This window comes from Rattus norvegicus, chromosome 10 (assembly GCF_036323735.1).
Source record: "Rattus norvegicus strain BN/NHsdMcwi chromosome 10, GRCr8, whole genome shotgun sequence".
Lineage (NCBI taxonomy): Eukaryota > Metazoa > Chordata > Mammalia > Rodentia > Muridae > Rattus > Rattus norvegicus.
The window spans coordinates 86,400,945-86,415,000 of record NC_086028.1 but is presented as its reverse complement, the minus strand read 5'-3'; the positions used below and the strand labels follow the sequence as shown (position 1 = coordinate 86,415,000).

General features: G+C 45.0%; 1 long non-coding RNA gene across 1 annotated transcript in view; it reads right to left on the bottom strand.

The window, feature by feature from the left end:
• LOC134480718 (uncharacterized) overlaps positions 1 to 14,054 on the bottom strand; it is a 17,692-nt gene extending 3,638 nt beyond the window's left edge. The window contains exons 1-2 of the long non-coding RNA XR_010055457.1: positions 13,356 to 14,054; positions 11,212 to 11,260 (exon numbers count right to left, since the gene is read on the bottom strand). This is a non-coding gene — a long non-coding RNA (uncharacterized LOC134480718). The remainder of the gene's footprint in view (positions 1 to 11,211; positions 11,261 to 13,355) is intronic.
• Positions 14,055 to 14,056: the final 2 nt, after the last annotated feature.

Below are 14,056 nucleotides of genomic sequence, written 5' to 3'. Positions count from 1 at the left end.
AAAGCTTTGTGGAATTTCTTAAGACTAGCGAACCTCATAGAGAACATTCAGGACATACAGAACAAAACAGGGGATGTGGTCAGCATGGCCTTGAGCCAAGTCACTGCTCTGTGTCAGTGACTGACAGGCATGTTACAGCAACAATATGAAATAGCTGGCAGGCATGGAACAAAATGGCTACTCTATTGGGGTGGGGTGGGGGCGGAGTGTCAGACCATAACAGCTAAGGGTAATGGTACCAGCACTCGGGCAGCTGAAGCAATTCAAAATTTGAGGCCAGCTTGGACTACATGGAGATTTATAGCTTTTAATGAATATATTAGAAAAGAAAAAAAGGGGCTGGAGAGATGGCTCTGTGGTTAAGAGCACTGACTGATCCTCCAGAGGTCCTGAGTTCAATTTCCAGCAACCACAGGGTGGTTCACAACCATCTGTAATGGGATCTGATGCCCTCTTCTGGTGTGTCTGAAGACAGCCACAGTGTACTCATATAAAATAAATAGGTAAATCTTTTTTAAAAAAGGAAAAGAAAGGAAAAGGAAAAAAAGGCTATAAATTTATTTCTGGAAATTGAAAAATATAGATAGATACAATGAAAAGGAGGAAAGTAGTGACTAGTGTACAGAGATAATAGAAAACAGGGGGCTGGCGAGATGGCCCAGCAGTTAAAAGTGCTGGCTACTCTCCTGGACCATCTAGGTTTGCTCCCAGATCCCACAGGGCAGTTTGTCTTAGGGCTTTACTGCCGTGAACAGACACCAGGACCAAGGCAACTCTTAAAAGGACATTTAATTGGGGCTGCCTTACAGGTTCAGAGAGTCACTCCATTATCATCAAGGCAGGAACATGGCAGCATCCAGGTGCAGGAGGAGCTGAGAGTTCTACATCTTCATCTGAAGGCTGCTAGCAGAATACAGACTTCCGGGCAGCTAGGGTGAGGGTCTTAAGTTCACACCCACAGTGGCACACCTACTCCAACAAAGTCACACCTACTCCACCCACTCCAACAGGACCACACCTTCTAAGAGTGTCACTCCCTGGGCCGAGCAGATACAAACCATGGCACAGTTCATTTATTTATTTATTTATTTATTTATTTATTTATTTATTTATTTATTTATTTTGGTTCTTTTTTTCCGCAAGGCCCTGGGGACTGAACCCAGGGCCTTGCGCTTCCTAAGTAAGCGCTCTACCACTGAGCTAAATCCCCAGCCCCCATTTATTTGTAACTACAGTTCCAGGGAACTCAACGCCCTCTTACAGCTTCTGCGGACACTAGGCACACACGGCACACAGACGTATATGCAGGCAAAACACTTATACAAATTAACACACAGAGAGGAAGAAAGGCAATTTAATGGAAAAAATTTTTTTTAATTTTCTTTTTTTCGTAGCTGGGGTCCGAACCCAGGGCCTTGCGCTTGTTAGGCAAGCGCTCTACCTCTGAGCTAAATACCCAACCCCAATTTAATGGAAATTTATAATGACCAGCCAACCCAAAAGTTGGTGAACAGACTAGTAAAAAAAAACTTTTAAAAACGTTTGTGGGGGTTGGGGATTTAGCTCAGTGGTAGAGCACTTGCCTAGGAAGCGCAAGGCCCTGGATTCGGTCTCCAGCTCCGAAAAAAAAAAAAAAGAACCAAAAAAAAAAAAAAAAAAAAAGAAAAGTTTGTGTACATGTGTCTATACCATGTGAGTACAAGTACCTGTGGAGGCCAGAAGAGGGCGCTGAGTCCATGGGGCTGGAGTTACAGGCAGTTGTGAGCCATCTGACATGGCTTCTGGGAACAGAACTCTGATCCTCTAGAAGAATGGTGAGCGCTCTTAACCTCAGATCCATCCCTCTTGCCCCTAGACTTAGTAAAACTTAAGAGACTTTGGAGAAATTCAGAGGAAGAGGTGATTGGGGGCACAAGACACAACCTGAGGGGATGAGCAGATTGAGAGATAGCATAGCAGTTTAAGTTTTCTGCTCTTCCAGAGGACCTGGAGTTGGATTCTAAGTACCCATATCAGACTGCCTACTCCTGTAACTCCAGTTCCAGAGGATCTAGTGCCCTCTTGTGGCCTTTAAAGGTATCTGCACATCCCCACCACCACCACACAACACACAACACACAACACACACACACACACACACACACACACACACACACACACACACACACTTATAAATCGTATACACATCAATAAGAAATAAATCTTTTTTTTTTTTGGTTCTTTTTTTTGGAGCTGAGGACCGAACCCAGGGCCTTGCGCTTCCTAGGCAAGCGCTCTACCACTGAGCTAAATCCCCAACCCCTATAAATCTTTTTAAAAAGGGAAAGAGGGGCTGGAGAGATGGCTCAGCAGTTAAGAGCACCCGACTACTCTTCCAGAGGTCCTGAGTTCAATTCCCAGCAACCACATGGTGGCTCACAACCATCTGTAAAGAGATCTGATGCCCTCTTCTGGTGTATCTGAAGACAGCTACAGTGTACTTATATATAATAAATGAATAAATCTTTTTTTTTTTTTTAAAGGGAAAGAAACCACCTCAGGAATAGAAGATGTGTCATCACAGAAACTTGAGACACAGCTGGATGGTGGTGGCATATGCCTTTAATCTCAGCACTTGAAAGAGAGAAAGAGGCAGGTATCTAAGATCTAAATTTTTAATTCAAGCTTAAGTTAAGAACTTTTACCCATCAAAGTTTGTTACTAAAGTCAGGCATCATGGTCCCTATCTATAATCCTAGCACTTGGATAAGAAGTGCAAGCCTGGGCTACATACAGAGACAGTTCCAAAAGAAAGCCCTGCCACCTCCCCAATCTGGAGAGATGTTTCAGCAGGCGAAGGTGCTGGCTGAGCAGGCCCAGGGACATGAGTTCAATTCCTGGAACCCAGTAAAGGTGGAAGGAGAGAATTAATGCCACAAAGTTGTCCTCTGACCTCCACAGGAGTAAGGAGTAAGGTCTCTCTCTCTCTCTCTCTCTCTCTCTCTCTCTCTCTCTCTCTCTCACACACACACACACACACGCACAAATAATTAATACATTTTTTTTGTCAGGTGATGACAGCCTCCTCCTTTAATCCCAGCACCTTTGAGGCAGAGGCAGGTAGATCTCTGTGAGTTTGAGCCCAGCCTGGTCTACAGAGTGATTTCCGGGACAGCCAGGGCTATACAGAGAATCCCTGTCTCAAAAAAAAAAAAAAACAAAAAAAACAAAAAAAACAAAAAAAAAACAAAAAAAACAAAAAAAAACAAAAAAAACAAAAACAAAAACCAACCCAACCAAACAAAACCTGAACATCAATCTCAAACCAAAAGGCAAAACAAAAACAAATAAAAGAGTGTGTTCTGCCCTTCCAGAGTTCGATTCCCAGTACCGGCACTGGGCAGCTTATAGTGTGCCTTAACTGAAAGAACCTTTTCTGGTTTTACAGGTATTATTAAAGAATACCAAGGGGATGATAGACAAATGCTGGAAAGAACCCAGATGTCCTTCAACAGAGGAATGGATACAGAAAATGTGGTACATCTACACAATGGAGTACTACTCCGCTATTAAAAACAATGACTTCATGAAATCCATAGGCAAATGGATGGAACTGGAAAATATCATCCTGAGTGAGGTAACCCAATTACAAAAAACAAAAACAAAAACAAACAGACAAATAATCTAAAAACCACGGTATGTACTCACTGATAAATAGATATTAGCCCAAAAGCTCAAATTACCCAAGATGCAACCCAAAAACCACATAAAGCTCAAGACGGATGACCAAAATGCAGATGCTTCACTCCTTCTTAAAAGGGGGGAACAAAAATACTCACAGGAGAGGATATGGAGGCAAAGTTTGGAGCAAAGACTGAAGGAACAGCCATTCAGAGCCTGCCCCACCTGGGGATCCAGGCCATATGCATACAGCCACCAACACTAGACAGTGTTGCTGATGCCAAGAAGTGCATGCCAACAGGAGCCTGTTATAGCTGTCTCCTGAGAGGCTCTGCTAGAGCCTGACAAATACAGAGGTGGATGCTCACAGCCAACCACTGAACTGAGAACAGGGTCTCCATCGGAGGAGTTAGAGAAAGGATTGAAGGAGCTGAAGGGGCTTGCAACCCCATAAGAACAACAATGCCAAACAACCAGAGCTCCCAGGGACTAAACCACTACCCAAAGACCTCACATGGACAGACCCATGTCTCCAGCCACATATGTAGCAGAGGATGGCCTTCTTGGGCACTAATGGGAGGAGAAGCCCTTGGTTCTGCCAAAGCTGGATCCCCTTAGAGTAGGGGAATTTCAGGGCAGGGAGCGGGAAGGGGAGGTTGGTTGGTGGGGGGAACACCCTCATAGAAGAAGGCGGAGGGGGATTGGGATAAGGGGTTTATGGACGGGAAACTGGGAAAGGGAATGCTATTTGAAATGTAAATAAAAAATATTAAAAAAAGATAACAAGAGGAATGATGGCTTTCTGGGTCCTTCCTGTGCATCTCCTTGCAGTCGGGTTCCTTTACCTCTGTGCTTCAGTGTCTGCCTCTCAGTAAGGACTTCTCAAAACAGGGTCACGCAGTGTAAAATTGTGTGGAAACTTGTGCAGCCCATGGAGCCAAGAGGCGGCTCGTTTCCAGTGTATGATACACATTTATATTATTAACGGCAAGGAACACGGCTACCTTCACTGGGTAGCTGAGCTTCTCTGTTAAGATCCCAAACTGTCAAAGTCATTTTGCAGTAGAACATAGATAGGCTCAGTCGTCAAGCTTCTAAGTCATGGAGACAAGGAACTGCGCGCTGCCTGCATTTTTGAAAAACACCCCATCAAACAGATGGTGATTTCTTCCTCAAGATGCAGCTGTGCTCCAGAACTTTACTCAGCGTTGGGTTCCCAAAAGGGGAACGAAAAGGGGCACAGAGAGGAGACCCAGGGAGTGCAGCGTCGCCTTTGCCCAGTCACAGGCACACTCACTGTTGCACCAGAGCGCCCTCTGGTGGGATAATTTAGAGCTGAGCCGGAAGCTGGCCTGCCTCTCCAGCCCGGTCGCCTTGGGAGACCCTCACTCTTTTAAGGCAGGGTCCTGGCTTTGCTATTGTATTAGGGTCTTTGGACATTTCGAGGCTGCTGTTCCTATTCTCCCAGAAGCAGACGAGGAGCTGGTGGGAGCTCCGTTCTCCTTGATTTCCTAGACTGCCTGTTGATCGCTGAGCACAGCGTTCTCTGGGTAAGAAATTTAAGCCCTGTGTTTATGAGTTACTTTGTAGGGCGGGAGGTTCAGTTCCTTTGGTAGAGTGCTGGACTAGCATGCACCCACGGATCCCCTGGACAGCGTTAACACGATGGGGTAGTGTACACCTGTAACTCCAGCGCTGAGGAGGGAGAGGCAAGACAGTCAGGAATTTAAAGGCCATCCCAGACTTCATAAAGAATTTGAGACCAGACTGGACTATACAAGACTGTCTCAAGCAAACAAAACTTAAGGGCTTGCAATTGTTCCGGAGCTGAGGACCGAACCCAGGGCCTTGCGCTTGCTAGACAAGCGCTCTACCACTGAGCTAAATCCTCAACCCCGCAATTGTTCTTTATGACTTTATGCTACCAGATAGTGAGTTTTGTTTCCTTTAACGGTGCAGGAGGGTTACCGTAGAGCAGGGCGGAGGATCGATTTTAGGACCTCAATTGTTCCAAGCAAACTCCTTCCTTCTTTCCTTTTTTCTTTCTTCAATAGACATTTTACTAATCACATCAACCCACGGCAGTGCTGCAGCCCGCGGCCGGGTCTAACAAAACAACACTGTCGGGAGGAGCTGTGAGAGTTCACATCCAGTATCTTGTGTTTGTTTTGTTTTAGTTTTTATTTTTGTTTTTCAACACAGGGTTTCTCTGTGTAGCCTTGCTGGCCTCTATAGACCAGGCTGGCTCGGAACTCACAGAGATCCTCTTGCCTCTGCCTCGGGAGTGCTGGATTAAAGGCATGACCACCACTGCCTGGCAACATTGAGTATCTTGTAGTAACAATATGATGGGGTTTGAGGAATGGGGTGCAATGGCAAAATGGTACATAAACCATCTTGGAGGACCTTCCACTGCCAAATCTGGGACAATTTGAGCATCAAATCGATGATACTGGTGGTTGTGAAGCAGGCCAGTGATGGATAGAGGAGGAGGCAGATCAAGAATTCAAGTCTAAAGAAAAAAAACCAAAAAAAAAAAAAAATTTAAGTCTAGCCTAGGCTACACAAGATCTTTTTGTGTGTGTTTGAAACACAAACAAAAATGGTGAGAGTAAAAAAAAATTACATGCCTCTAAAAAAAAATAGTAATTCAAAGCCTATAGTCTATATAAGTAAGATAAAAGAGAGAGATTCGCTTGGAGAACATCGATTTGAATAGAGAAGTAATAAAAAAGGGATTAGAAAATTACCATTCTGGGCTGGAGAGATGGCTCAGCAGTTAAGAGCACTGACTGCTCTTCCAGAGGTCCTGAGTTCAATTCCCAGCAACCACATGGTGGCTCACAACCATCTGTAATGAGATCTGATGCCCTCTTCTGGTGTGTCTGAAGACAGTGCACTCATATACGTTAAACAAATAATAAAGAAAAAGAGAGAGAGAGAAAATTACCATTCTGGGATGGAAAGGCGGCACAGTAGTCAAGAGCACTTGCTGCTTTTGTAGAGCACCAGGGCTCAATTCCCGGCATCCATGTGGTCACTAAAAGTTTCAGGGACTCCAACAGGCATGCATATGGTGCCCAATCCCTGCATACAGTCAAGACACTTGTACCCATAAATAAATAAATATGAACTCAGATTAAAAATTATCATTGAACAGCTATCATAGACATCACTAATTCAATCAGAAAACTCAATGCATTCTCAAACTAATGAGCAAGCAAACGTTTATAAAGAAATGGAATATTAAACGAGTCTCAAAATGTTGCCCTGTAAAAATATTTACTGTTTATGGGAGAGATAAAGAGTCATTTCCTACGGGAAATCTGGCTGGCAGAGGACATCCTTGACCCTTACGTGACCAAGGTTAACTGCTGTAATAATAGGCAAATTACATATTTTGTCTACCTGATTGGAAGGAAAAGGAACATAGCTTCCGTCTTTTTGCTGTCCCTGCTGTGATAAAATCCCCGCCACCTAATCTCATGGGAACTTGGGGAACACTTTCAGAATAAGTGTCATGTAACCTTCAGAAGTTCTGTTACCAAAGCCAACGGAAGAATGAGGTGCTGTTGCGCTAGTTGAAGGGAGTCCCTTAAAGAGACCGTTATCTGGCCGGGAGTATATATCTGGGGCTGGAGTGTTTGCCTAGCATCCATAAGGTCTGGGGTTTGACTGTAAAATGAATGATAATTCACACCTCAACTTCCAGCACTGAGGAGGCTGAGGCTATGACTCTGTGAGTCTGAGAGCAGCCTAGTCTACGTAGCTAGTTCCAGGCCAGTCAGGGCTACTTAGTGAGACCCTGAATCCTAGTTAAGGTTTTCCTGCTGTGAACAGACACCATGACCAAGGCAAGTCTTATAAAAGACAGATTTAATTGGGACTGGTTTACAGGTTCTGGGGTTCAGTCTATTATCATCAAGGTGGGAGCATGGCAGCATCCAGGCAGGCATGGTGCAGGAGGAGCTGAGAGTTCTACATCCTCATCTGAAGGCTGCTAGCAGAGTACTGACTTCCAGGCAGCTAGGATGAGGGTTCTAGAGCCCACACCCACAGTGACACATGTATTCCAACAAGGCCACACCTCCTAATAGTGCCACTTCCTGGGCCAAGCATATACAAACCATCATGTCCTGACACAAGAATTTTTTTTTCCTGTAAATTCAATTTTTTTTTTAAAACGAAAACTTTTGAGACTGGAGAGATGGCTCAGTAGTTAAGAGCACCAATGACTGCTCTTCCAGAGGTCCTGAGTTCAATTCCCAGCAACCACGTGGTGGCTCACAACCATCTGTAATGGGATCCGATGCCCTCTTCTGGTGTGTCTGAAGACAGCTACAGTGTACTCATATATAATAAATAAATAAATCTAAAAAAATAATGAAGACTTTTAGCCTAGATATGGTGGGACCCACCCATGATTTCAGAACTCAGGTGCACAATCAAGGCCTTAAGGTCACCTTCAGGGTCATACTGAATTTGAGGCCAGCCTGAGCTACTTGTGACCTTGTCTCCAAAACAAAACAAAACGTTTTTAGATAGTCTCTTCCCTTATTCTGGAGATCCTGTTACATATTTGTTTCCCCTGAATGACATACACCTTTTTGAAGCATCTAGTCTTTCTTCTTTCTTCATTGAAACAAAGTTCCTTTCTCTTTTCCTCTCTCTCTCTGTAAATTATGTGTAAATTATACTTTCTCTCTGATATATATGGGGGGGGGGAGTCCCAGTCAGTCAGGAGACCTGGAACTCACTATGTAACCCAGGTTGGCCACAAACTTTTAGTAATCCTCCTGCCTCTGCCTCCTGAGAGCTGACATCACATGCATGAGTCACCACATCTTATTTAAAACTTCTGCCAGGTGGCATTGGCACACACCTTTAATCCCAGCACTCAGGAGGCAGAGGCAGGAGAACCTCTGAGTTTGAGGCCAGCCTGGTCTACACGATGAGTTCCAGGACAGCCAGGGCTACATACAGAGATCATGTCTGAAAAAAACAAAACAAAACAACCAAACAAACAACCAGAAGAAAACACCACCTTTTACTTTTTGTATATTTCCTTCAAGAGACTATTAGGCAATCCAGCGGTACATATAGATCCTGCTTCTTTTGGGTACCATTTTTGGGTGTCAAAATGGTCACTCTGTCACTCAATCACTTGTAAGCCATACAATGTTTGGTGCATACAATTCTGCATAGCCCAGTGGCTTCTTTGAATTTCAGCCCAAGGGGAAACCATTATGTCTTGGAAATCACACAGGGGATCCAGGACAAGAGTCTGAGATAATTGCCCTTCCACACTAGTCAGAGCCCCTGGGACTCAGGAATATGTGTCTTGAGGGAAACGTGAGTCACTCCGCCAACGCACAGCTGGACTCTCCCAAGCAGAGCACAATGGAGTTGTGGAAATTAGAGGCCCTGCAGGAATCTATAACCCAAGCGAAGTTCACACTCTTCCTGTTGTTACATTGTGAAATGGAAACACTGTTTCCTGGGATAAGGGCCAAATTCCACCAAAGACACCGTGGCCGAATGGAGCTCAGCTGCTAAATGCTTCTGTGTTTGTAGAGAACAACTTGTTTTGAAAGTTTGAGTTTGGTTCCAAGCAGAAAGTTGGAAAGAAAGGAGGCTCAGCTCCGATGTAGAATGAGCTTATGGGGAACTACTGGAAACCTCATTCTAGACTCGTTCAAGTGAGGGAAACTGAAAGGGGCCATGCAGGTTGCTTGCCACAAGAGCACATCAACTGTTCTGACATGTTCCTCACAGACGTGAACATATTTCCTCCTTGTAACATCCTTAGCTATTGTTACTGTTATTGTAATTTTAAAACATTACATGCATGTGTATTTTGCCTACATGTACATCTGTGCACCAGTGTGTGTGTGGTGTCCCAGAGGGTGTTATAGACAATTGTGAGTCACGGTGTGGGTGCTGGGAATTGAACCTGGGTCCTCCTGAAGAGCAGCTAGTGTTCTTAACTGCTTAACCATCTCTCTAGCCCTGTTGTTATTTTGAGACAAGGTCTCATGGGGTATCCCTGGTGGTCTGGAAATATCTGTGGAGCTGGGTATGACCTTGAACTGATTCTCTTCCCTGCACCTCCCATGTGCTGACATTGTAGGAATGCACCGCCAGGCCTAGTCTTATTGAGAATACGTGTGTGTGTGTGTGTGTGTGTGTGTGTGTGTGTGTGTGTGTGTGTGTGTGCAGGACAATCTGAGGGGATCTCTCTTTCCACCCTGAGGATCCTAGGATGGAACTCAGATTGTAAGAGCCTGGTGTCAAGCATCTTTACTTGTTGAGCCATTATGTTGGCCCTTACCTGCCTCCTTTTATTTTTAATTTAAAGATTTATTTATTTATTTTGTGCATGAGTACACTATAGCTATCTTCAGACACACCAGAAGAGGGCCTCGGATCCCACCACAGATGGGTGTGAGACACCATGTGGTTGCTGGGGTTTGAACTCAGGACCTCTGGAGGAGCAGTCAGTGCTCTTAATCACTGAGCCATCTCTCCAGACCTATTTATTTATTTTTTGAGGTAGGATCTTGTTACTATAAAACCCAGCTTGCCTTGAACTCGAGATTCTCTTTCTGGGGAAGCAGGAGTGGCTCCCAAGTCAAGAGTGTCCCCCTGCTCTTATAGAAAACCTGACTCCCAACTCAAAAATTCTCCGTGTTCTGGCAGAGCACCTGAGTTTAGTTCTAAACAACCATATCCAGACGTCTCATAATCACCTGTAACTAACTCCAGGGGATCTGACACCCTCTTCTGGCCTCTGCAGATCCACACATACATGTATACACGCACACACGGGCACACACACATATAAAATAAATAAATATATATTTTAAAAATCCTCCTTCCTTGATTTCCGTGTGTGGAGGGGTACAGGTATGAACCACAATCCTCAGCTCCTTTTAAACATATCTGTGTTCCCACCAGATCGGCATCAGAGAGGTTCTGGTCTAACTGGAGAGTAAACCCATGCATAGAACGAAGCAATACCCAACCAGATGGTGGCTGTGGCTTGTCTTTGGACTAGGATCTATCAGGCGAACTGGACTAGCAGGAGGTTAACATAAAAAACGGAAGAAATGAGCAGCAATCATTACTATGTATTAAAGGTTAAATCCCAGGCAAGATCCGGCAGCCAGGTCTCCTGACTCCGCCCTCTCCAGGGAGGTAAAGCTGCAGAGGGTGCCTTCCCCTCCAAAGGGAGTGGACAGCCAAGGCAAAGTTTTAGGAAAATTAACCAGCCATGCTGTGCCTGCAGTGCGAATTGAAAAGAAGAGTTAAAGACCCAGAGACAGGAGCTGGAGAGATGGCCTGGGATCCCAGAAGCTGCCTCAAGGTAAATAAACCAAAAGAGTGAGCGTTGCTCTTACAGAGGACCCACCGGTTCAGTTCCCAGCAGCTCACAGTAGCCTGGAGCTCCAGCTCCAGAGAGCCCCAGGCCCTTTTCTTTAAAAAAAAAAAAATCTTATTTGTTTTTATTTTATGCGTATGGTTATTTCGTGTACGTGTATGACTACGTACCACAGGTATTCCTAGGCCCGGAGGAGGCCAGCAGATGGCGTCGCATCCTCTAGAACAGAAATTACAAGAGGGTTGTTAGCTGCGGTGTGGATGCCGGGAACCAAACCTGAGAGCTCTCAAGGCCCTCTTCTGGCCCCTGTGGGCATCTGCTCTCATACACACATAGCATACACAGACACACACACTGTCAAAATGTTTAAAAGGACGCAACAAGACACCGAAGAGATGGCTCAGTTAAAAACACTCGCCGCTCCTTCAGAGGACCAGACCATGACTCTTAGAGCTCACGGCTGCCTATCACTCCAGTTCCAGGGGATCTGGTGCCCGTTTCTGAATCCCTAGGAATCCACACACATCTGTGCACACACACAAATAAATACGTTAACTTTTTTTTTGAAATAATAAAAATAAATATATATTTTAAAGACTACAGCAATGTACTAATAAGGAATATGGTAACAGTGTGGGTGTCTGTGACTGCCAGCACCCTGACTCCAGGAACGGAAACCGCAGGGAAGCAGTCATGGAGGAGAACAGGCAGACGGTGGGATTTCACTTGGTTTGGGACATGTGGGCAAGAGAGAAGTTAAAGGAGTCGGGAATGCACTGTGACCTTAGTTGATGATGGTGCCGTTAACAGAAAGGACCCTCTACGATTGCAGAAGAGCATTCTAGTGTTGAGTTGGTATGATGGCTGGATAGCTAAGTAGGTTGTGAGGGATGGGAGGAGGGAGCCTTGCATTTGGGAGTCCAAGGCTAATTATCGAAAATTCCAAAATAAGTGATCAGGATGTAAAGGGAATAAATAAATTAATTAATGGGAAAAAATAAAATAGTAAAAAAGGATGAGCATGGTGGATGGCTCAGTGGTTAAGAACACTGACTGCTCTTCCAGAGGTCCTGAGTTCAATTCCCAGCAACCACATGGTGGCTCACAATCATCTGTAATGGGATCTGATGCCCTCTTCTGGTGTGTCTGAAGACAGTGATGGTATCCTCACATACATAAAATAAATAAATAAATCTGAGGGGGGGATAAGAGGGAGGCAGGGAGGGAAAGAGAGAGAGAGAGAAGCAGAGGTAACTACATCTCTGTTAAGTTTAGGGTCAGTTTGGTCTGCATAGAGAGTTCCAGGACAGCCAGGGCTACATAGTGAGATCCTGTCTCAAACAAACAAACAAACAAACAAGCAAACAACCAACAAAAATTAAGCCAGACTGGGAGCTGGAGAGATACCTCGGGGGAAATCCCAGCACACACACAGCCGTTTACTACTATCTGTAACTTCAAGATTTGACACCCTCGCACAGACATACGTGCAGGCAAAACACTAATGCACATAAAATAAAAATAAATAAATTTTAGAAATTAAGCCAGACATGATGGCACACACCTTCAAACCCAGCACTCTGGAGGCAGAAGCAGGTGGGTCTCTGTGAGTTCAAGACCAGTATGGTCTACGTAGCAAGTTCCAAGGAAGCCAGGGCAACATAGGGAGACACTGTCTTAAAAAAAAAAGTTGGGGTTGGGGATTTAGCTCAGTGGTAGAGCGCTTGCCTAGGAAGCACAAGGCCCTGGGTTCGGTCCCCAGCTCCGAAAAAAAGAACCAAAAAAAAAAAAAAAAGTTATTGATTGATTCATGGGACCCAAGACAGGGCCTAACATTCTCTAGGTATATGACTCCACTAACATCCCAGCCCAGTAGCTATTCTGTTCAGTTTTTGTTTGCTTGCTTGTCTGAGATAGGGTCTCATGTAGCTAGGGTGGCCTCAAACTCATTATGTAACTGAGTATGACTTCGAACTCCTGATTCTCTTGGCTCTGCCTCCCAAATGGTGCGGTTACATATGTCACCACACTTGGCTCCAACATACTAATTTTTTTTTTTTTTTTGAAAAGAGACTTGTGGGCTGGAGAAATGGCTCAGTGGTTAAGAGCACTGACTGTTCTTCCAGAGGTCCTGAGTTCAATTCTCAGCAACCACATGGTGGCTCACAACCATCTGTAATGAGATCTGAAGCCCTCTTCTGGTGTGTCTGAAGACAATGACAGTGTATTCACATACATACAATAAATAAATCTTTAAGAGAGAGAGAGAGAGAGAGAGAGAGAGAGAGAGAGAGAGAGACTTGTTTTGGCTTACCCTTTGGAGGAAAGGTTTCTCTGTGTATCCTTGGCTGCCGGGGATCTCTTTCTGTAGACCAGGCTGACCTCGAACTCATGGACCCACTTGCCTTTGCCTCCCCAGTGCTGGGATTAAAGGTGTACACCACCTCAGCCTGGCATGAGAAGGGATTTTTGACGAGGAGAAACATACGGACAACTGAAGGTCTTTTAAATACACGAGAGAAATAAGAATAGCACCATTAAAGCTGGGGTGGGGGTGCCTGCTGTTTGTGGCAGCTGTGAGCCAGCTGCTGATGGCTGGCCTTGGCTTCTCTGATGTAAGGACACATCCCCCATCCCAACGGTTTATTGTTCACCAAACACAGTGTCCGCCTGGGATCTCTCTCAGCTGAGACCGGAAGCTGAGTGGAACAGATTAGACATCTCTCGCTGCATTTCCTTACATGCAACCTAGTAAAGAGAAGGACAGAACCACAGTGAGGTGGACAGTGCTCGACTGTTTCACCATCTGCTTTCATAACTCCGCCATTTCCTGGGTCGTGCTGGTCCCTTACTTGACTCCTACAGATGCTTCTCCATCCTCTCTTATGCCCCCAAAGCTGGCTCACGGTAAACTCTTGCCCTTTATTGAGCAGATGCATGGTTGGAGGAACACGATAGATCACCGGGAGAGTCTAGCTGCTGATATGATTGCAATCTGGTGTGTGTGTGTGTGTG